The sequence below is a fragment of the Nicotiana sylvestris genome, chromosome 1 (genome assembly GCF_000393655.2).
Source record: "Nicotiana sylvestris chromosome 1, ASM39365v2, whole genome shotgun sequence".
NCBI lineage: Eukaryota > Viridiplantae > Streptophyta > Magnoliopsida > Solanales > Solanaceae > Nicotiana > Nicotiana sylvestris.
In genome coordinates, this window is record NC_091057.1 from 173,399,364 (window position 1) to 173,424,553 (window position 25,190).

Consider the following 25,190-nt stretch of genomic DNA (forward strand, 5'->3'; position numbering starts at 1 on the left):
AGTTTGATGATATCAGAGAACTTATGGTTTTCAATGACCATCAACCTCTCATAGTATTGTGGATCTTGAGCTCTGAGATGAACTTATTCATCTGTTCTTCTTCCAGCGCTGGCCTTACCTTTGCAGCTTCCGACTTCCATCGAGTAGCATATTTGCTAAAAGTTTTTGTTGGCTTCTTCTTAAGATTATGAATGTTCTGGTGCATTTTTTATATTGAACCTCGACCGATCCATAAAATCTGAGGTCATGCTTACCCAGTTAACCCATTTCTTCGGGTTTTGACTAATGTACTAGGGCAGGGCGTCTCCAGTGAGGCTCCTTATGAACAGCTTTATATGGATTATTTCCTCTTTACCAACCCCTACGAGCTTTTCACAATATGTTCTCAAGTGTACCTTCCGATCACCTGTCCCGTCGAACATTTCGAACTTAGGAGGTTTGTAACCCTCTAGTAGTTCTACGTCCGGCTGAATACACAAATCGTCATAATTCAAACCTTTGATGCCTTTGCCACCTTCAACACCTTAGACTCGGCTAGTAAGTTTCTTGAGTTCTTCCGCCATATTCTTGATGAGTAGGTCCTTCTCGGCGGATTCAGGTATGTATAAGGTTTGTTGTGGAGTGTGGGGTAAAGTTTCCATGTATATGGGGTTGCTTTGATGGACTCCAGGAATTTAGGCATAATGGTAGTCGTTGGTTGAGTTGTGAGGATCAGGGGTAGGTTGTGGTGCATTTTGAGGAGTGTGGTAGGTGGTGGTTTGTGGATAACGGGTTGGATGATAATGATGTTGTGGAGGAGTCGGTACTGGTGGAGGATTGAGATTTTTAGGAGGTATGGCATATTGGTGAGGTGCGGAGGATTTTGTTGGTTTTGTATGTTCTGGGGAGGTGCTGGATTTTTAATGTTTTGTTGGTTGACGTTGGGTACGTTTAAGGTAAGGGAAAGTTTTGCCAAGTTTCGGACCTGCTCAAGTTCCCCTAGTAGCTCCAATATCTTTTGTTCCAACCGTAAAACCAAGTCATTCTGTGCTGGAGTGCTTCGACCATCTGAAGTTTCGACATTCTCCTCATGCGTAGCATTGTCTTTCCTGATATTGCTTGTATCATCCATTCTGACTTTTCGTTTACTTTTAGGATCACTTGGAAGAGGAGGAGGTGGAGGACCTCTAGATCTGGTATGATATGTTGATGATACCAGTATGCACGAACCAACCTTAGAGGATGGGAATAAATAAATAGAGAAAATAAGAAAATAAAAAGGTAAACAAGTTAGTGAAGGGTATTAAAAAAATATTTGCGGTATTTTAACACATATTGCGGGATTACAAATTCACGTCCTAATTTGGGGACCTCATTATGCCCGAGGTAGGCCTAAGCGACATATAGATTTGGAGAAAAATGATGCCAATAACTACGTCATTTCATTAATATGATAAATAAACTAAATATCTACTAAAATGACAATAATTATAAAGAGTCACTAATGGCATTTGCCTTATTACAATTAAAGTCTAAAACAAGTCTAAAAAGCAAGTAAAACATTGTTCCTAATTTATTTGGTCCCAGAGGGACCTTCTCTGTGCTTGGCCTTCTTTGCCCCATCGATCAGATTCCCCAGGTCGCGCATGTTAAATTGAAGATATGCCCTTTCTAAGAGCCCTCCTTCATTGCCATCCATGTTTTGACAGCGTGCAACTCTGTTCCTCATCTTCATTTCAAGTTCCATCAACCCCTGCTCTAAATATTCCAACCTCTCCGTTGACTTAGTTGCGATTTCTTTCCACTCGTTGATTGCTTCCATGTCCAGTTTATGTTGTTCCAAATGCCTGGCTTCAGAGTCGAAGACCCTTTTATGTAGCATCATGTATTTGACTTGTGCTCCATTAGCGTCGTCTACAACCCTATTATTTAGATTAATCCTTGGTTTGACATCCCCTGCTATATCATCTACCAACCATGATGGATAGAAGTGCACATGGCTACCAACCATGTTGTGCCTCGAACTTGAATGGGATGGCGTTCCCCTGGAAATCTGCCTTGTACTGAACCATTTTGGAAACTCGTGGCATAACGTGCTTTCTCCTACCTTGCCTCATAACCCTAATAGGAGCATAATGATAGATCCCCCTCAATCCGATTAGCACTAGATGAGGAGTATCTCTCAATCTGATGATGAATTCACTGCTAGGGAACCATTCAAACATCCAATGTACCTTGTCATCAGACAGATTACTGAAGAAGTGTGCCCAGCTTACAGCGTTCTCTGGTTGCACAAACCTGTTTAGGATAAAGGTCATTCTCTTCGAATAGTGATAGGCTATGTGGCCATTCCATGGTCTTCGTGGAAATTCTTGACGGTATTCTTCCCTCTGAAGGTATTTCAACAACCATACTTGCAACAACAGATTACAGCCCTCGAACTGCCTATACCCCTTCTTGCAACGGTATAAAGCCCAGTACATATCACCCAGAATCATAGGGACAATGGTGTAAGTTTGCCCATCAATCCCCTCCATTAGAACCTTAGTGACCATATCTAGGTGAGTGTGGATCTTTTCTCTTTGTATTGGAGATACCAACATCCCAAAAAACAGACAATGAATACAAAAACTCGGCAGTGAGTCCAACCCAAAAAAGTGATGGCGAACTCATCATGGTAAAGGCGGTATGACTTGTTGTGCCCATAACGCTCATAAAGGAAAAATAATGGTATGTAAGACTTCTTCAGACAGAATAAATCATCAGTTTTCCTGAAACCCATCATTTTCAAGCAACCTCGAGGAGTGCGGTTTTCCGGTACCAACAAACCATGGCTATCTCATGGCAGCCCAACGAAACCTCCTATTTCTTCTAAAATGGGAGTCATTTTTATGTCACCAAAGCGGAAAATTACTCTCTTCTCATTCTAGAACATGGTGGCGGCCTCAACTAATGCATTGTTTGGTTGAGTGTCTAACATAGAGGGTAAATTCCCGAGGACTCTTTTCACATGGTTTTTGTCACTTGGTGCGATATTTTCCCACCAATCCAGCAGAAAAGGTGGGATATTTCGAACCATGCTGAACCTGGGGACTTCGTGCCTCATTTCTGCAAAACAAATAGAGCTAGCCATTTTTCTCTCCAGATTTGGCTATTTACACGTTAATGATCAACATATTGGCATGTTTTCTCCAAATAATGCACAGATCGTGATTGTGCCCATTAGGATTATGGAAATCCCCGCGGACTTTGGACAAGGCTTGTCTTAGCTAATTATTACGCGGACAGCGTTCTAACTCATAATAGGTTTAGACATGATGTATGCATGGCTAGTATTAGAGTGGGGGTTTCTATAAGAGTCTAGACCGGTACCCTCAAGTGGACAACTTGAGAGGGAAAGGTACGAAACCTTCGACTGCACCGCTGATCGACTAGTTTTACCGCAAATAAGCCTTTTTAAATTTAAAGGGTGATTTAGGAAGAGCGCAGACACTCATCAAGTGCCGCTATGGTATTAATTATGCACGAGTGGAATATGATGTAGAGCATGCTTTATGCAAAGATAAAATAACATGTTACCAAATATTTTTGCATGATGAAAGCAGTAAATGTAGTATTGAATGAAACGTAAAGACATAAAGAAAGAAAAACACGGAAGAAGTTAGTTTGCGCAATGTGGAAATTGTAATAAAGTAGACAAGGGAATGAGGGTGGGGAGAGACGTGATGTAGCAATTCTAAGAATATTTAAAGGAAAACACATGCTATAACCAAATAGAGCAGAGATTTACATGTGAATTCAAATAAAAGGAAAACGGGAAAGGGTGTACAGGTAGCAAATAAAAAGGAAACTAGAGTGGGATATTCATGTAACAGCAAAGATAATAAAGACACACTTATCAGATATGGCCAATTCACAAAGATCAAGTTCACTTATAGTAAGAGCCTAAAAATCTCCAGCAGAGACGCTATGCTTTCGCGCCCCTTTTTTTCGTGAAATCGGGTGTTGACACGTGACAACTCTTTTAAGGAAGGTGTTAAAAGAGAGAGTTGCCACCTAACAGGTTTGAGGTGTGTTAGGGCACCTATTTTGCAGATGACTCTATTTGACTAGTTTGTGTCTGATAACTAGGGATTATGATGCATTTTACACTCCTTCTTACTTAAGTTTTGATTAGAAATGTGTACAAATAGTCCTAAACATGTTGTACTTGATTGCAGGGTTTGGTCAACAAGGTGACAATTCGTCAAAACCAGCTCAAAAAGGAGTGAAACATGCACAAGTACCAAGAACAAGTCCAAGCTCAGTATAACAGGACCACTGCGGCCACACTCCATAATGTGCATTCCGCAAAGAGGAGGTTCAGAGAGTGCTCATTTCAGGCAGCCAAGCAATGCGGCCGCAAAGCATTTCATGCAGACGGCATTGGCTTCATTGCGGCCGCACTCGACTTTGTGCGTCGGCAAAGCCCAAGTTCAGAGAGTTGCCAAGTTGGAGGAATATTTCCAATGCGGTCCGCGATCCATTTTGTGTGGACCGCAACAGAAGCCATCCCGGCCGCGGTGCATTTTATGCGGCCAGCGGTGGCCATGTTCAGAGAGCAGATATTTCATGCAAGAGCCTTAGTGCGACCGCACTCGATTTTTTGTGGTCCGCACTAGCCCCACAGGGGTATTTTTGGCCTAGTATAAATAGTTTATTTTCCAATTTTTAGGTCATCGGTTGTATTCTATACAATAACTGCGCTCGTTAATAGTGTTCTTTTACCATTTTGAGTAATTTTACAATAGTTTTATTATTGAATCTTCAAGTTTTATCTAGTAATTAAATATTATGGGTTTTTCTTCATTTATTTGTTTATTTTCTTCTATAATCATGACTAGTTAGACCCATTAGCTAAGGTTATGGCTCAACCCTAGTGTGGGTAATTGATGAGTCTTTTGTTTTAAGGCTTGAATATCTATGGGTGTTTGATTTTTGGACTAATTTATGGTTTAAATGTTGAATTAGTGGTTGCAAACACTAGTTTATGCATAGTTGACTATGGCTCTTCTTGAGGAAGAGAGCCTAAGTCTATAAAATTGGTCCAACAAGGAATTGAGGCGTATTCAAGAGATTGATAGCCCCAATTAAAGGGCTAAACCTAGAGATAGTAATTCCCCGACTTGAACCTCTATTGCTTGCACAAATTATCATACCCAATTGGTCTTGAGGAAGTCAATTAGGGCAAAATCACTCAAACTACTGAGAGGTATAGAGTGAGAAGTATCGTGCAACTTTTATATTGTAATCCCCAAACATGACAACCTAGCCTTAGACTCGAGAACCCGTCAAGTATCCACCTAGGAGAAAGTCACTTCCCTAGTGCCTTTTAACCATTTAGACAACCTTCAATAGTTTACTCTTAGCTTCACTTAGCCTAATTTAGCATCTTAGTATTATAAATTTAGAAGTAATATCAAAACCAACAATGTTAGAAGTGCAATTAGGAACAAATATGCAACTCCAATTTAGATAGACACCCAATTCCAATATCTAGCTCCCTGTGGAAATCGATCACGACCTTCTCGGGTAAAAGCTACTTCGATCAATCTTGCTACTTTGTAGTAGTGTAGGGTTGGCCTCGATCACTTTTTGGCGCCGTTGCCGGGGAGCTAACAGTTTTGGCTATGATCTAAATAGTTTTGTGTATTGTTCTTCTTTCCTTCTGTGTTACTAATTTGTATGTCACAACTTCAGGTACTAAATAGCAGTAAACAACGCACCTCTTGGAGATATTCCGCCGAGGGAGGAGGTAGATGACAATATCGATGATGAGGTTCCGGTAGTACCTCAAGCCCAAAGGAGAGGCCGACCTGCCAATGATAATATTTCTGACCCTCCCCCGCCACCTCCAATAGTAACCCCTCGAGTGCTTCCAAACCAAGGCTATACAAGTGCAATTGTCCCACCCCGGATCTGGACGGGCAACTTTCAAATCACCAATGTGATGCTAACATTGCTGGAGCAGCGTGGGTATTTCACGGGCGCTGCCAATCAAAATGCTTATACACATCTCAAGGGGTTCGTGGATACCTGTTGGGGGAGCAAGCAAACTAATGTGTCCAAGGATGCATTTCGGTTGAGACTTTTACCATTTTCACTTAGAGGGAAGGCACTGGATTGGCTTGAGCGTCTTCCCAACCATTCCATCGCTACTTGGGATAAGTTGGCGAACAAGTTCATTGCAAACTTCTTCTCACCAGGGCATATGACAGCATTGAGAGATGAGATCTTTGCCTTCAAGCAGGAGCCCGCCGAACCATTACATGAGATTTGGGAGCGCTATAGAACAATGGTCAAAGAATGCCCCAACAATGATATGATCGAGACGATGATCCAACAGACTTTCTACCGGGGTATTAACACAACAAACTAGTGCATAGTGAACCAACTAGCTGGGGGAAACTTCATAAAGCTGACTTATGATGAGGCTTGTGACATTCTTGATGGGATGGCTGACACTTCCTCCGCTTGGCAAAGTAGAGACAATGTGCCCCAGAGTGACCCCATGGTCACTCATTTTCACAAAAAGCTACATGACCATGGACATGCTATAGCTGAACTAACAACTACAATGAACCAACTAGCAAAGGCACAGTTGCAACAAGTTCAAAATCCGCGCCAAGTGAATGATATGGAGGGTGTCAACATGCTAGTGAGAAAAAGAAGACAAAAAGGTCAACAGAACCAAGGGAATGCAGAGCCATTTGACAATGACTGTGGTAGATTCCAAGATGATGGTTATGATGGGCAAAATGAAGAGGTACAATACGTGAACAACTATCAAGGCCAAAAGGTTAATTCTTCCAACCAACAACAATGGAGACCGCAAAGCAATTGGGGCAATCAACAATAACAAGGCAATGGTAATTGGGGGAGCAACAACCAAAATTCCAATTGGGGCAATCAGAATAATAATCAGAACAATCAGGGTAATAGGAATGGCAACAACAACAACTGGGGTGGTAAAAACAATCAAGGTGGTTGGAACAATGGCAATCAAGGAAATCGGGGGGTTCAAAAGCCCCAATGTACCAACAACCGAACAATCCACCCCCATTTCCATCCCAAGGTCTGAGTTCCTCTAATAATAAAATGGGGAGAATTGAGATGATGTTTGAACAGATGATAAAAAAGAATGCGGACTCTGATGCTCAGTTGGCTTCCCACAATGCTTCAATTAGAAACTTGGAGGTTCAATTAGGCCAAATTTTCCAATTCTTGAATACTAGTCCTAAGGGAGCTCTACCAAGTGATACGGTAGTTAACCCGAAGGGTGGGAACAATCGTGTTATGACGGTAACTACAAGAAGTGGGAGAGGCGGTAATGCGAATGCCTCCAAACAAAAACAAATTTTGAGTGATGAAATTGAGTTGCAAGAAGATGAAATTTCTTTAGTGGTTGAAAATGTGATTGATGACAATGTGAATGAAGAAGTGAGGATTGATATTCAAGATGTCGAGGTGGAAACTCAGAATGATGTGAACCCGTCTAGAGAACATGTAATAGACATGCCGGAGTCGGTTATGCCTAAATTCAATGTTCCTTTGCCAAGGCCACCTCCACCTTATCTTCAAAGGCTGGCAAAGCAGAAAAATGAAAATCAGTTTAAAATATTTATTCATATGATGAAGAGCTTATCCATTAATGTGCCTTTGGTGGAGGCTCTTGAACAAATGCCGGGCTATGCTAAATTCATGAAGGACTTGGTGACAAAGAAATGATCCAAGGATTGTGAAACTATAAAGATGACCCACCAAGTTAGTGCAATAGTGCATTCAATGGCCCCGAATCTTGAAGATCCCGGTGCTTTCACCATTCCTTGCACCATTGGTAGTGCAGACTTTGCCAAGGCCCTATGTGATTTCGGGGCAAGTATCAACTTGATGCCCTACTCAGTTTTCAAGACTTTGGGTATTGGGCAACGGAGGCCGACTTCCATGAAATTGCAAATGGCGGATAGAACGATGAAGAGACCATTGGGTATTATTGATGATGTGCTTGTCCAGGTGGACAAATTTATCTTGCCAGTTGATTCTGTGATCTTGGATTGTGAGGTGGGTTATGAATTTCCAATAATATTGGGGAGACCTTTCCTTGCTACTAGGAAAGCCTTAGTTGATGTGGAAGCAGGGGAACTCACCTTCCAGGTGGGTGATGAAAAAGTAGTCTTCCATGTGTGCAAGTCAATGAAGCAGCCCAACAGTTCCGAGGTGTGCTCTTTTGTGGACCTTGTCACGGCAGTGATAGTTGATAATACCAGTGCAATGATCAATGTGAAGGACCCTCTAGAGGCCGTATTGTTGAATCTTGATATCAATGAGGATGAAGGCCAAGTGGAGTGTGTGAATGCCTTACATATGATGGGCTCTTACTCTTATGAGCCTAGGAAACTATCTTTGGACCTTGAGAATGGGCACACTCCACCAATAAAACCTTCAATTGAGGAACCTCCGGTGTTGGAGTTGAAGTCATTGCCTCCACACCTCAAGTATGAGTTGTTAGGCCCTAGTTCTAATTTGCCAGTTATTCTTTCCTCTTGTCTTACTAACATGCAGGTTGATGCCACATTGGCGGTGCTCCAAAAGCGGAAAAAGGCAATTGGATGGACTTTAGCTAATATTCAGGGGATAAACCCCGCATTCTGTATGTGCAAAATTATTTTGGAAGATGATGCAAAGCCCTCATTGGAACATCAAAGGAGGTTGAACGAGGCAATGCAAGAAGTTGTGAAAAAGGAGGTGATCAAGTGGTTAGATGCCGAGGTTGTGTACCCCATTTCTGATAGCTCTTAGACTTCGGCGGTGCAATGTGTACCGAAGAAGGGTGGAATGACCGTGGTTGCAAATTCACAAAATGAGTTGATTCCTACCAGAACCGTCACCGGTTGGAGGGTATGCATGGACTACCGCAAGTTGAATAAAGTGACCCGCAAGGATCACTTTCCATTGCCTTTTCTTGATTAGATGTTAGACCAACTTGCTAGGCGTGCGTTCTACTATTTCTTGGATGGGCATTCTGGATACAACCAAATCTTGATTGCTCCGGAAGTTCAGGAGAAGACCACATTCACTTGTCCATATGACACCTTTGCCTTTTCCAGGATGCCTTTTGGGTTGTGTAATGCACCGGCTATATTTCAGCGGTGTATGATGGTCATTTTCACCGATATGGTGGAAGATATTTTGGAGGTGTTCATGGACGACTTTAGTGTTATGGGTGATTCATTTGATGAGTGTTTGAAAAATCTTGATAGAGTGTTGGCCCGTTGTGAAGAAACCAATCTTGTTCTTAATTGAGAGAAATTCCACTTCATGGTGGAAGAGGGCATTGTTCTTGGGCATAAAATTTCAAAACATGGTATCGAGGTGGACAAAGCAAAAATTGATATGATTTCAAGGCTCCCTCCCCTACCTCTGTCAAGGGAGTTAGAAGTTTTCTTGGGCATGCGGGGTTCTACCAGAAATTCATCAAAAACCTTTCGAAGGTAGTGAACCCCTTATGCAAGCTTTTGGAAAAAGATGCCAAGTTTATGTTCGATGAGAGATGTATGCAAGACTTTGAACTTCTCAAGAACAAGTTGACCACCACTCCTATCATTACCGCACCTAATTGGAGCTTACCCTTTGAGCTCATGTGTGATGGGAGTGATGTTGCGGTTGGGGCGATTTTGGGTCAAAGAGTGAACAAAATGTTTCATCCGGTGTACTATGCGAGCAAGATAATGAATGATGCTCAAGTGAACTACACGGTGACCGAGAAAGAACGTTTGGCTATTGTGTTTGCAATGGAGAAATTTCGGCTGTATCTTATGGGTAACACGGTCATAGTCCATACCGATCATGCCGCACTTCGGTACTTGATGACGAAGAAAGATTCCAAAGCTAGACTGATGTGATTGGTCTTGTTACTTCAAGAGTTTGATTTGGAGATTGTGGACCGGAAAGGTAGTGAAAACCAAGTGGTGGACCACTTGTCCCGCTTGGAGGAGTAGGGGAGGCCTCGTGATAGCTTAGAGATCAATGATGCATTCCTTGACGAACAACTCCTTTCGGTATAGGTGAATGGTATGCCATAGTTTACAGACATTGCTAATTTCCTTGTGACTGGTATAATCCCGTGTGAGCTCTATTCTAACCAAAGGAAGAAGCTCAAACGGGATAGTTTGGATTTCTATTGGGATAAGCCGTACTTATTCAAGATTTGCACGGATGGTGTGATCCGAAGGTGTGTCTCGGAGGAAGAGCAATTGAGTATTTTGGAGGCTTGTCATTCCTCTCCTTATGGTGGCCATCATGGCGAGGCGAGGACAACTTCCAAAGTCTTAGTTGTGGGTTTTATTGGCCAACTTTGTACAAAGATGCAAGTGAACTTGTGAAGAGGTGTGACGAATGTCAAAGAGCGGGGTAAATTTTAAAGAAAGATGAGACACCTCTCAATGCCATTCTTAAAGTTGATATGTTTGATCTATGGGGCATTTATTTTATGGGCCCGTTTGTTAGCTCGTATGGGAACACATACATTCTTGTGGTGGTTGACTATGTTTCAAAGTGGGTTGAAGTGGTGGCTTTACCCAACAATGAGGCCCGAAGTGTTGTTGCGTTACTCAAGAAGAGCATTTTTACAAGATTTGGCACTCCTCGTGCAATCATAAGTGATGTGGGGTCTCATTTTTATAATAGAGCTTTTGACACTTTGCTTGCAAAGTATGGTGTTAACCACAAAGTTTTTACCCCTTATCATCCTCAAGTGAGTGACCAAGTTGAAGTCTCAATCAGTGAAATCAAGAGTATATTATCAAAGACGGTCAATGCAAATAGGACCGATTGGTCAAAGAATTTGGATGATGCTCTATGGGCTTATAGGACTACTTACAAGACTCCGATTGGTATGTCTCCGTATCGGTTGGTGTTTGTGAAGGCTTTCCATCTACCGGTTGAGTTAGAGCACAAGGTCATATGGGCTTTGAGGAAAGTGAATCTTGAATGGGATATGGCAGCAAAGCTTCGTGTGGAGCAGCTTAATGAACTTGATGAATTCCGATTCCATGCCTACTCCAGTTCGTCCTTGTACAAGGTCAAGATGAAGTACCTTCATGATAAATATGCTCGTGGCAAGGAGTTCAAAGTGGGTTATTTGGTTCTCTTGTTCAATTCCCGGTTACGTCTGTTTCTGGGAAAGCTTAAGTCAAAATGGAGTGGACCTTTTGAAGTGGTGTTTGTGACTCCGTTTGGTGCGCTTGATTTGAAGAACAAAAATGGTAAGGTTTTTAGAGTGAATAGGCACATGGTCAAGCACTACCTGGACAAGATTAATGACAGCCACGTGGTGGCACTACTTCATCTTAAGTAATTTGATGGTAACCTGCGTCGTGCTGCGACGTTAAATCAAGCGCTTCTTAGGAGGCAACCCATGTGTCTTTCTTCTTGTTTTTCTTTGATTTTCATTGTAGTGTAGGATTTATTTTTGGACTGACTGGTTGTGAGATGATGTAGGATTGTGTTGATGCAATGCAGGAACAAGTTGAAAAATTATCACTCTCTGAAGTTTGCAGTACGGACCGCACTCATTTTGTGCGGCCGCAAAGGCTTTTGTGCAGGGGAATGAAATCAATGCGGACCGCAGAAGTGATTTGACAAAAGTAGGGAGTCTCTGAAGTTTTCTACCACAGTCGCATTGCATTTTGCGTCGTCCGCGGTGGTCTACTATGGCCGCACTGGATTTCTTGCGGTCTGCAGTGGCCAATCTCTTATTGCTTCATGTTTCTAAGCAACGCGGACCACGGTGCCATTTTGTGCGGTCCGCGGTGGGTAAGTAAGCTGGGGCCCAGGACCTTTTTCTATAAATAGGAACTAAGGCCCTCATTTCAAACTTTTCGATCTTTTTACTCTCAAAGCCTAAAAAAGTACTGTTCATCTCTCTCATTGCACGAAATTAACTGCTAAGACTCATCAATCTTCAATAAATCTCATTTCTGGTAACATTAATCCCTTCTCAATTGTTAATTTTGTTGTTTTCTTTGAATTTTCGTTTTTCTTAGTTCCTCTATCTTCCCTTTCCATTTTTCTTTCAGTCTTGTAGCATAGATTAGTTAAATTCCGTTTTACTTAGGAATAATTAGTTAAAACACTGAGGCAACACCTAGGGTATCATCAATAGGTAAACTTTTGGACCAAAAATAGACAAACCTTTAACCTTAGATTGGTGCTGATGCTGGGCACTCAGTGCGAACTGCGGTGGAATTTGTGCGGTCCGCGATGCCCATGTGCGGTTCGCAATGCCATTTTGTGTAGACTGCAATGGACTAGGTTTTGAATACTGACATTTGAGGACCGCGACCGCAACGGATTTTGTCCGGACCGCGGTGCCTCAATGCAGACCGCAATTCCATTTTGTCTGGTCCACGGTGCATAGATTCAGAGAGTAGGTAGTCTGAACCCCACCTCTGTGCGGACCGCAATGGATTTTGTGCGGTCCGCGGTAGCCTCTTTGCGGCCGCACTTCATTTTGTGTGGTTCGCAATCTACAACTTTTAACTGTCTACATTATTTTTTTCCTGCAATTCTGAGTTTCATTAGTTCTACTAATACTAACAAAGCAAAACTAAATGTTGATTGCAGACAATGGTGAAATCATGAGGCAAAGGGGGTAAACAATCAGGAAGAGGAAAGTCCTCCCGGGGTAGGGGACAAGGAATGATAAAATTGACCCCACAAGTCCGACAAAACATAAAGAACACAAGGAGGATCATAAGAGCTGTAGACCGAGCCATTAACCAGTCGGGGAGTGAGTATGAGCCTTCCTGGGAGGCATCTTCAGGCTCCGTGCCAGAGTATGTTCCTGACTGGCCGGAGAGGAACAGGTTGGGGGATATACCTCCAGGCTCTCCCAGTGCCCAAGCATCAGTGCGTATATCTTCTGAGTCGTTTGAGGGCTCAACTGCCGGCAGTGGAAATGAATATTCCACCTTTCCCGTAGCAGAAGAAGGGGAAGAAGTAGAAGGGGGTGAGCCCCAAGTAGGTGGGGTAGAGAATACGAGAAATTCGGAGGCATGGCAGGACTGGTTTGTAAGTGAGGTTGCCTACCACAAGTTCCGAGAGTGGTGGCCCGAGAGAAAATTGATACCTGAGCGTAAATTTATCACCCGAGACCTTTTGCCTCACAACCCCAATGTGTTAAGGTAGTTCATAGAGAGCTGGATGGGAATACTTCATAGGACATGTGGAAGACGCCAATGAGCATTTAGTAAAGGAGTTCTACACAAATGTGGCCCACATCAAAAAGGGCACCATAGTCACCAAAGTGCGAAACTTAAAGGTGAAATTCGATGGCAAGACCATAAATGATTACCTGGGTTTCATGGAGGAGGATGAGTCCTTGTACTTGCAGAAGATGGCATTCGGTGAGGAAGCTCATCCTTGGTTGGCAGAGTACCTGGCAATCCCAGGTACCACCCCCAATTAGTTGACTGCGGGAGTGAAAATCTTGAGGAGAACGTTAAATTTTGAGGCTAAGGGGTGGGAGACATTTGTGTGCAGTAGGCTAGACCCCACCACCCACGACAACTCACTCCCTATTCACTGAGCGATTTTGGTAGCATCTATCATGGCGGGGTACCCGATTAATGTCGGGAATGTGATGACCCGGGTTATTACATGAGTAGTGAACGAAGGTGACAGATCTTATCCCTTCCCCAACTTCCTAACCATGTACCTGGAGGACTTAGATGTGGAAAAGCGGAAGTTTGATATGAAAGTGAAGGCAAATACACCTTTCTCATGGTATAGCCTATAGGGTGATGACAACCCTAAGGGCAAGCACTTTAAGGGCAAAGCCACTACTTCGACTAGCCAGTCTGAAGAGCCAGTAGTGGCAGTGGCTCCTACTCAGCCTCCTTCCACCTCAGCAGACATGGCCCCAGATCCTTCCACTTCTATAGTTCTAGAGATACCCTCCTCCACTGCATACCCATTGACTGCCCACCGCCTAAGCCAGGCCCTCGCCAACATCAACAATTGGATGCAGACAACTACTTCTAAGCTGTTTGTACTATCTACTATGGTGGCAGCTTAGTCAGCACTTCCTCCTCCACAGGTCCCACAGTCTATTGAGGACACTCTCAAGGATCTTCTGGACAACCAGAAGAAGATCCTAGAGAACTAGAAAGTGCTTACGGACACTGTTGATTCACATGGAAAGGCACTTAAGGAACTTGCTAGGGAGGCAAAGAAAATGAGGAAGACTCGGGCTTCAAACGAGTCGGTGAAGGAGCTAGGGGTCGAGGTTGAGAGGTTGAAGGCAGATCACCTGCCTTTAGATTTGCTATTGCATGACCCAGCATCAGCAGCCCAGCCCCAGCCAGAGCAGGAGTTCGAGAGGCCACCCAAGAGGAAGAGGGTGATTCCCCGGTCTGATGATGCAATTATACAGTTAGAGGACCTGCAGGGAGGTTCCTCCAGCCAACCCCAGGATTCAGCCCAGGACTCAGTCCAGGTCCAGGCCTAGGTCCTAGCAGAGCCATAGATCATAGGGAGCCAGTCACAGGTTCCCGAGCAGACAGAGGACCCAGGGACCCAGACTCAGGATCCCATGCAGACGGATCTCTCCTCTATTTTTGTGTTTATTTTGGTTAGTTGTCATTGACAACAATGCCAACTTTCATTTGAGGGGATAAACCTATTTGGATGACTGTATATATGACAGTATTTTATGCTTTCTTTCCTTTTTATCTTTGGTATGTATATAATTTTAGCATTTCATTGCACTTTTCGTACTTTTTACTTTGGGTCTGTATATAAAAGTTACGTTCTTATGTATATATTCAGTCCCCCTATTGTATATTCGATTAAATCCTCTCTTGTACATATTCATATTACTTTCCGTATTTTTCTTTTCTTAGCTTTTATTTTATGTTCGTAGCTTCTTGTTTTGAGTTTTTGCAATAAGCCTTTGGTTTTTTTAATGCCATGGTTCTTTCCAAAGGTGAAATTTGTGTAAACCGGGTGGCTCTTCCCGATGATGGATGATATGTCAACCTTCTTAATGGTTTGAGTTTAGTAGTTAGTTGGTAAGGGTGCTTCAAGCAAAGCTTCACTTGGGCCTAACACATTTGCCTTTGATCCTATGGTCAAAAACAAATTGTTGTTATAAGGTGGTGAAAGTTGTGACCTTGAGACTCTTGTGTTGGACGATAATCATCAAGTGGTTTTTCGGGACCATGGTGTGATCAAATCTTATCTAAGGTTGTTGTGGGCCCCTGAATCTGTGTCTTTAGCAATCCCATAGCTTGTGTGGTGAGAATTTGAATTGCAAGTCCAAGTCCCGAGCCATTGGTCTAGAACTTGCCCTGAATATTTATCTAGGCGAAATCCTAAGTATAATTTGACTTGAGACATGATTATAGGCATTCCTTGATCCGAATGATATCTTGAACACTTCCATAGCCTAGCAATGATAAAATCCATAGTCAGCCCTTTTGAGCCTTAGACCTTTTTCTTTCAAGAACCACAGTACAAGCCTTTACCCGTTCTAAAAATACCCTCTCTTGGCACCCAATCTTTCCTTAGCACATGACAAAAGTATAAGTTTAGGGGGAGAGACGAGGATTGCAACAAAGTGGTAAAAGGTACAAAATGAAGAAAAGAAAAGGCAATGAAAAAGAAAGAAAATCAAAAAGACAAAAAGAGTGTTCAATGTAAAAAAAAGAATGAAGGGATTCAATAAAAGCAAAGAATGAAAGGTGTGGAAAATTGAGAAAGGAGAATAGATTTGAAATGAACAAGAAAGAGTGACAGTGTGTCTCTCTAACCCCTTAGAAAGAAGTGAAATTACTTAAAAAGTCAAGTGAATGTGTGCCAAAATAAAGAAAAAGAAGTGCTAAAGGGAAGATGGAACCTACTTAGACCAAACAGTCCTACCCTAAACCAAAAGGCTTCACTATGTCTCCACAAAAGTCCTATATGATCTTGAGTTGAATGAAGCTTACATTAGTGGTGACTCACATAAGGGGCAAGCATATGGTACTTAGAGCCGGACTTGTGACTTTTCCTTGAGAGAGATGGGTGTATTTCCATTAACCTCATTCTGAGTGCTACTACCCTAAAGATGAGGTTTGCTTAGGGAGAGTCGAGGATGTGTGAGTTTGGGTTCCATAATGACCAAAGTAATAGAAAGAGTTTCTTTGATGTGTTGAGTCAACTCATGATGCTCTTGTGTCGCACTAAATCCATGATGTTTAAAAGAGTGAATGTTGTTAATGATTCATTTGAATTGAGGGCAATTGTTAGTCCCAATTGATGCTAGATGAGGTCACTTTAGGTCAGCTGAATTTTCTTGGATTTACTCTTAAGGGGAAGGTCTTATTTTGTTTGCTTGAGGATAAGCAAAAGCTTAAGTTTGGGGGAGTTGATAACTAGAGATTATGATACATTTTACACTCCTTCTTACTTAAGTTTTAATTAGAAATGTGTACAAAATAGTCCCAAACATGTTGTACTTGATTGCAGGGTTTGGTCAACACGATGACAATTCATCAAAACCAGCTCAAAAAGGAGTGAAACATGCACGAATACCAAGAACAAGTCCAAGCTCAGTATAACAGGATCACTGCGGCCGCACTCCATTTTGTGCGGTCCGCAAAGAGGAGGTTCAGAGAGTGCTTATTTTAAGCAGCCAAGCAATGCGGCCGCAAAGCATTTCATGCGGACCGCATTGACTTCATTGCGGCCGCACTCGACTTTGTGCGGTCCGCAAAGCCCAAGTTGAGAGAGTTGCCATGCTGGAGGATTATTTCCAATGCGGTCCGCGCTCTATTTTGTGCGGAGCGCAACAGAAGCTACCGCGGTCGCGGTGCATTTTGTGTGGCCCAAAGTGGCCAAGTTCAGAGAGCAGATATTTTAGTTAAAAGCCTTAGTGCGACCGCACTCGATTTTGTGCGGTCCGCACTAGCCCCGCGGGGGTATTTTTGTCCAGAATTTTTGGCCTAGTATAAATAGTTTTTTTCCCCATTTTTAGTTGATCGGTTGTATTCTGGACAGCATCTGCGCTCGTGAATAGTGTTCTTTTACCATTTTGAATAATTTTACAATAGTTTCATCATTGAATCTTCAAGTTTTATCTAGTAATTAAATATTATGGGTTTTTCTTCATCTATTTCTTTATTTTCTTCTATAATCATGAGTAGCTAGACCCATTAGCTAGGGTTGTGGCCCAACCCTAGTGTGGGTAATTGATGGGTCTTGTGTTTTAAGGCTTGAATGTCTATGAGTGTTTGATATTTAGACTAATTTATGATTTAAATGTTGAATTAGTGTTTGCAAACACTAGTTTATGCATAGTTGACTATGGCTCTTCTTGAGGAAGAGAGCCTAAGTCTATTAAATTGGTCCAACAAGAAATTGGGGCATATTCAAGAGATTGATAGCCCCAATTAAAGGGCTAAACCTAGAGATAGTAATACCCCGACTTGAACCTCTATTGCTTGCACAAATTATCATACCCAATTGGTCTTCAGAAAGTCAATTAGGACAAAATCACTCAAACTACTGAGAGGTATAGAGTGAGAAGTATTGTGCAACGGTTATATTGTAATCCCCAAACATGACAACCTAGCCTTAGACTCGAGAACCCGTCAAGTATCCACCTAGGAGAAAGTCACTTCCCTAGTGCCTTTTAACCATTTAGACAACTTTCAATAGTTTACTCTTAGCTTCACTTAACCTAATTTAGCATCTTAGTAGTATAAATTAGAAGTAATATCAAAACCAACAATGTTAGAAGTACAATTAGGAACAAATACGCAACTCCAATTTAGATAGACACTCAATTCCAATATCTAACTCCCTATGGAAATCGATCCCGACCTTCTCGGGTAAAAGCTGCTTCGATCACTCTTGAAACTTGTCACACCTCCTTTTTCCGCCCCCGGGAGGGGCGTAGGAGTTTTTCCAATTAAAGGACAATCGAAATGGGATTTGTTTATTTATTTCAGAGTAGCCACTTGGGAGATTTAGGGTGTCCCAAGTCACCAATTTATTCCCGAATCAAGGAAAAGAATGACTCTGTGTTACAGTCCGCGGACCAGAAATCCGGATAAGGAATTCTGTTAACCCGGGAGAAGGTGTTAGGCATTCCCGAGTTTCGTGGTTCTAGCACGGTCGCTCAACTGTCATATTCGGCTTGATTATCTGATTTAATACATATTGAACCTATGTGCGAATTTCAACTTTTAACCGCTTTAGTCATTATTATTATTTTTATCAAGAATTGCAACGTTGTAAAAATGTGTCTCAAACCGCGTCACAATCAATGTACCCGTGGTCGTTGACACACTTTGACTCCGTTGAGATTTGGATTTGGGTCACATAAATATGCACCCGAATTTAGGAAGATAACATTATTAAATACGTGACTAACGTATCATTATTTTGGGTAGGGCCGTGAAATTTGCTAAACGTCCCGTCCCGGAATCTAAGTACTCGAAATAACTATCTGTTGAGGGCCCCACACTTTGGGTATTCTTGTTTGTCGAGGCTCGTCTCGTGCGTTATTATTTTAAAAGGAATTTGCAACGTGATGGACACGCATCTCGAACCACGTCACAATCAATGTACCCGTGATTAGAGACACATTTCAACTCCGCTGAGATTTGGATTTGGGTCACATAAATGTGCATCCGAGTTAAGGAAAATAAATTATTAAAGGCGCGCCTCAAGCAACTAGTGTATTGTTATTTTGGGAAGGCCGTGGAGTTCGCTAAGCGACCTATCCCGAGTTCTAAGTAATTAACACGTACATTTTGTGAGGGCCCCGCAATCTGTGCGTTTTATTTGGCGAGGCTCGTCTCATTTTTATTTTTAAAAGGATACCCTAAAATGACTACATTTCTCTATTAAATCCATCTCTGGAATAAAACAATCGGGAAATACTTTTCAATTACCAATTCACAAAATGTGATAACTAGTTGATTGGATCGAAAAATAGACATGCATATGGCAACCTTATTCATCTATGGGCATAAATATGAGGCTCAGTTAATTATTCCATACACGCTTAATACTTAAAGGCGAAAAAACTGACCTTATCTAACTTAGGTGGTATTACTACATGTTTTAGGCAACATTTATCCAATAATATAACCTACACGATTTTATTTTTTGCGATAATCCAAATTGCCTAGCATGCTTTTGAGATATACGTTATATACTGATGAACCAAGGTGAAACAAACGCGATTACTGCATTGTCATTCTTAACCGACCCTATATGAAACCATTTGTTGGCCGAACATCACTAATACACCACTAATTTTTCTTGATTATCATACACCGACAAATTACTGGACCAAACTCTTATAGACTGAAAATTGTTCCATTACACAGTTTGGGGGTCAAACTTTACATGTCGGGTATACAGAATGTTTTAAACTGTAACAGTAAAAGATAAAAATCACTACACTAAGTTCAAACTACAATTCTCTTTATACTCTTATTCATGGTCCAAGTTCATCATTACACCAGTGAAATTAGAATGTGTACCTGGATGCTAGACAATAAGAATGAGAAGAAGAAGAATGATATCAGCAGCAATCAAACAGACAGCAGTAACACAGCAGTATCACAGCAGCAACAAACAATAATAGTACAACCACTAGTTCACGAACAACCAACAGCAGTTTCCACAATGATAAACCCACAGGTGGTCGAGCACCAATCAACAATCCCAGAATAGAATAGTAAACCAATAGAAAAACCCAGAATGTTTGATGCAATAGTAACAGCAGTTCACTAATCACAACAACTCAACCAATAACCGACAACAAACTCAATAGCAATAAGACCAGACTCAATCAGCCGCATACAGAAGCCCAAAATACAGTAGTAATCCCACTGAGAAATCAGAATACCCTAATGAAATAGTCACAACCCAAACCCTTTAGAACTAATAGTTTTATTTCTCTCTGAACACTTAGTAATTTTCCAGTCTATGCTCTTAATACTCACTGACTTGTTCCAGTCCCCCTTCTAATTCAGAACTGTTTTTTCCTCCCCCTTTTTAGCTTGTGTCCTCCTCTATTTATCCTAGCATCAGCCCATTCAAAACAGCCTGTTAGACCATTCAAACCCCTCCCATGTTCTCCTGCTGTTTTTCCACTCAAAGATAAAATAAAACCCTTCCCATGAGATTCCCCTGACAAAACTATTTTCATTATTAAAATGCCTTATTATTTTATTAAACTAAACCAAACATGGGTAGCAGGAATGTATCCTGACAGCACATGCTGTCCAATTGACCCTAATTCATTAAAGAACTACAAATTGCCATGCTTTTCTGATTTCCAGCCATTAAAGGCACTCAATATGTCATTAATTCCACTATTGGTCAATTAATTCCATTAGTTGAATCAATGTTTTAGTACCTTATTGTCAGCTCATCTTGCCTTTAAGCATTTCAGAATTTTATAACCCCAAACCAAACCTTTAAAACCACTGACCATTACTGTTTTATCCCAACTTCAACAAAAAATTAAATTCTGAACTTATGGGAGTTCAAATTCAACAACTATCCTAACTGAATTCCAACTATTGTATTATAGCTAACAAACCATTCACAGATAGTTTTCAAACAACCAGCTAATCGACAATGGTTCGATCAAATCATATGAAGTTATCAGGAATCAGGACATTTGAACATTCAGTCCTATGAAACTAATCGACGACGTTTATCTAATCGACTATATTAATTATAACGTAGAACAATCAGTCGATTAAACAGATAATACAAATAGGGCATGAACTGTTCTTGACAAATTTGCACGATATAGGGAAAAACCAGGCATTATTGATTCGACGATGTTAATCATATTGAAATATGTATACTACTATACGGATTCAACATAACAGAATAAACAATCGACCAAATAACAGGTCTTATGGAGATGGAGAACAACTGACAACAGAAATCCCAAAATGAACAAACAACTAAATAAACATGCCGATAAACTAATCTAGACTAAACAGATAACAAAAGGGAACAGTGAACAAACCAGAAAAGCTTAAACACCAGATGACCCAGACCCGAGCTTGATTTGCCCATTTGAAGTCGAACAAATCCTAACCGAGGTGTTCTCGACCGACAACACTTTGATTAGGGTCTACTAGACCCCAAACTTCCATTTAAATCCAAACAGACTCCACAAATTCTTGTGTTCTAGGGTTCGAATCTTCATATTTGGGGTTTTGGGATTTGTGGGTAGATTCGGACCAAACCAAGCTTGGTTTGGTCACAAGGAAGGTCAAGGGGATACCTGGTATGAATTTGGGGTAGGTCGGTGAAGATCGAGGTCCGGCCCGAATCTTCAAATGAAGATTCGAGGTGGTGGGGGAAGATTCGAGACCAACGGCTAGTGGATCTGTGTTCAGGGGGTCGAGGAGGTCCTAGGGTGTTAAGATGGTGGTCACCGGCGTCCTTGCCATCGGGTTCATGGTGAGAGTGTATGAGGGCGGCTAGGGTTTGGAACGGGGGGACTTGGGTTTGTGTTTGGGACGATGGTGTACAGTGGTGAAGGGTGGGGTTTGGTTTGGGGGCGTGGGGTGTGATGGGAAGCTTATATACGGAACGGGGCAATTGATTTGGGCCGTTAGATCAGATGATCTCAACGGCTTGGATCCACTGGTGAGGGACAGGACGGGGTCGTTTGGTATAGAAACGGGGTCGTTTGGTTTTAATGAAGGGCTGGGTTGACCCGAGTAAACAGGTCGGGTTACAGGCATGAGCGTGGACCGTTGGATGAGTATGACTGAATGGCTCGGATCAAACACCCTATGCGGCGTCGTTTTGGGGCGTGCCTGGAAGGCTTGGTTTTGGACTGGGTCATAGGGTTGGTTTGGGCCCGATTTTTAATTGAAGTTTTGGCCCAAATCTGGTATCTTCTTTCCTTATAATTAAACAAAAATTCCTAAAAACCAAAAATTAAATTACCCAAACATTAATTAACACCTAACAACAATTAACACACGAATTAAAACATTTAATAAAATTACCATGACGACAAATAGAATAAAAATGCATATTTTTTGTGATTTTCGCTTTTAAAACCAAATTATGGTTAATTAATTCCTAAATATACCGTTTATTTCTAAATGCAATGCAACATGTATTTTTGTATTTTTAACTATGGCAAGGCGAGTATTTACGGACAAAACAATTATCAAAATGTCATGCAAATTCTCGAAATTGTAACCGAGAGCAACTTTATTTATTTTTCGATTTCTTTTGGAGTAATTTCCGTGAAGCAAAAATCACGTGCTTACAGCTGCCCCTCTTTGCCCGAAGACCCGAAGACCCGAAGGGTTTTCGTACAAAGATAAAGTGAGCGATTTTTGCCCATCCGAGTACTCCGTGTGAAACATTATTTTGAAAAAGATTTGACCGAACCTTTGCTTCAGAGGTTTCCTACATATCCTGGGCTAAACAGGAATCAGGTCAATGTAGTTTGGGAAGTTTCGGTAGCTGGAACTACCATGTGACTGTAATGTTCGTTGTTGTTGTATGTTGTTACTACTGTTGTATGATGTTATTGCTGCCCTATGCTGTCATTGCTGCTCTACCGGTCTCCTTATTACATCGTGCTTAAAAAAAGGAAAACAAGACGCTAGACTAGACTGACGGATCACAAGATTTTATCTGTCTTCAACTTGTTCTTGTTGTCTTGCTTTCTTGTCGGCTTGTGTTTCTTCCGGTGCTTTTCTGAATACCAGTTTTCATCATTTTGTTCGGTCCGCTGGGGACATGGCTTTCTTCATCAAGCTTTTCGGCGGTTCCTCCAGGGATACGGCTTTCTTCATCAGACTTGTTATGCTGGGCATAATTTAATGTTCACAAGCTGCTTTTTTCAATACACGTCGTTTCTTCCTTTGACTCAGGCGCTTGAATTTATGCTGGGACCTCTTGTTGCAACCTTCTACTTCCCGGTGCTGGGAATTTTTATTGTTTTCCTGCTGGGAACTCCTGTTGTAACCTTCTGCCTTCTGGTGGGCTACTGATCACAAAATCTGAAGTATAAGACTAAAAAAGAATATTCCTCTCGTTATACAGGTGGGCGCCTATTTAAACTAAGACATGAAAATATTCCTCTCGTTATACAGGTGGGCGCCTATTTAAACTAAGACATGAAAGTATTCCTCTCGTTGTACAGGTGGGCGCCTATTTAAACCAAGACATAAAAGTATTCCTCTCGTTGTATAGGTGGGCACCTATTTAAGCGAAGACATAAAAGTATTCCTCTCATTATACAGGTGGGCGCCTATTTAAACTAAGACATAAAAATATTCCTCTCGTTATACCAGTGGGCGCCTATTTAAATTAAGACATGAAAATATTCCTCTCGTTATACAGGTGGGCGCCTATTTAAACTAAGACATGAAAATATTCCTCTCGTTATACAGGTGGGCGCCTATTTAAACTAATACATGAAAGTATTCCTCTCGTTATACAGGTGGACGCCTATTTAAACTAAGACATAAAAATATTCCTCTCGTTATACAGGTGGGCGCTTATTTAAGCTAAGACATAAAAGTATTCCTCTCATTATACAGGTGGACGCCTATTTAAACTAAGACATGAAAGTATTCCTCTCGTTATACAGGTGGGCGCCTATTTAAATTAAGACATAAAAGTATTCCTCTCGTTATACAGGTGGGCGCCTATTTAAACTAAGACATAAAAATATTCCTCTCGTTATACAGGTGAGCGCCTATTTAAACTAAGACATGAAAGTATTCCTCTCGTTGTACAGGTGGGCGCCTATTTAAACCAAGACATAAAAATATTCCTCTCGTTATATAGGTGGGCGCCTATTTAAACTAAGACATGAAAATATTCCTCTCGTTATACAGGTGGGCGCCTATTTAAACTAAGACATGAAAGTATTCCTCTCGTTATACAGGTGGGCGCCTATTTAAGCTAAGACATAAAAGTATTCCTCTCGTTATACAGGTGGGCGCCTATTTAAGCTAAGACATAAAAGTATTCCTCTCGTTATACAGGTGAGCGCCTATTTAAGCTAAGACATAAAAGTATTCCTCTCATTATACAGGTGGGCGCATATTTAAACTAAGACATAAAACTATTCCTCTCGTTATACAGGTGGGCACCTATTTAAACTAAGACATAAAAATATTTCTCTCGTTATACAGGTGGGCGCCTATTTAAACTAAGACATAAAAATATTCCTCTCGTTATACAGGTAGGCGCCTATTTAAACTAAGACATGAAAAGTATTCCTCTCGTTATACAGGTAGGCGCCTATTTAAACTAAGACATGAAAATTATTCCTCTCGTTATACAGGTGGGCGCCTATTTAAACTAAGACATGAAAAGTATTCCTCTCGTTATACAGGTGGGCGCCTATTTAAACTAAGACATGAAAATATTCCTCTCGTTATACAGGTGGGCGCCTATTTAAACTAAGACATAAAAGTATTCCTCTCGTTATACAGGTGGGCGCCTATTTAACCTAAGACATAAAAGTATTCCTCTCATTATACAGGTGAGCGCCTATTTAAACTAAGACATAAAAATATTTGAGTATGTTTCCCCGTTTTCCTGAGAAAAATGTTGAAAATGGCAGAAAATTTTCTGCCCCAGTTTTGGTGACCTTTCTTGCGTCTCGTCCTTCTGCCATCATCAACCCTTATTTTTCTGCAGCTGACAAAGAGGATTTTGTTAGTTTTAATCATGGTGGGCAGCAGTGTCCTTCCCGCTGGGGGATGATTTTTCCTTTTCTTTTCCTTGCTCTGTGCTCCCAAAACTGGTTTGGGGATAAAGTTGCTTGCTGAGGGTGACCTGCCTGTTAGGGATGGTTTTCCATTTATCCCCTCCCTGCTTTCTCTTTACGAAACAAGTTGTGGTAGTCCTCTTCAATCCCAAAACCACTCCCTTAGAAGTTTATTTCCTCCCAGAACTGCAAGGCATAGAATGTTATCGCCTGGGGATAACCTTTAGGACCGTTAGGGTTATCTTGCAGCAGATTAATTTTCCTTTCCTGTGGTGTCTGACCACCTCGGACCTGGGTCCATGATTTATCGACATTCTGCGGGGAAACCTTCTCGGAACTTGGTCCACAAGTCCCTCACCCGTCGTTTTCCGCTTTCTTCACGTCACCCTTAACT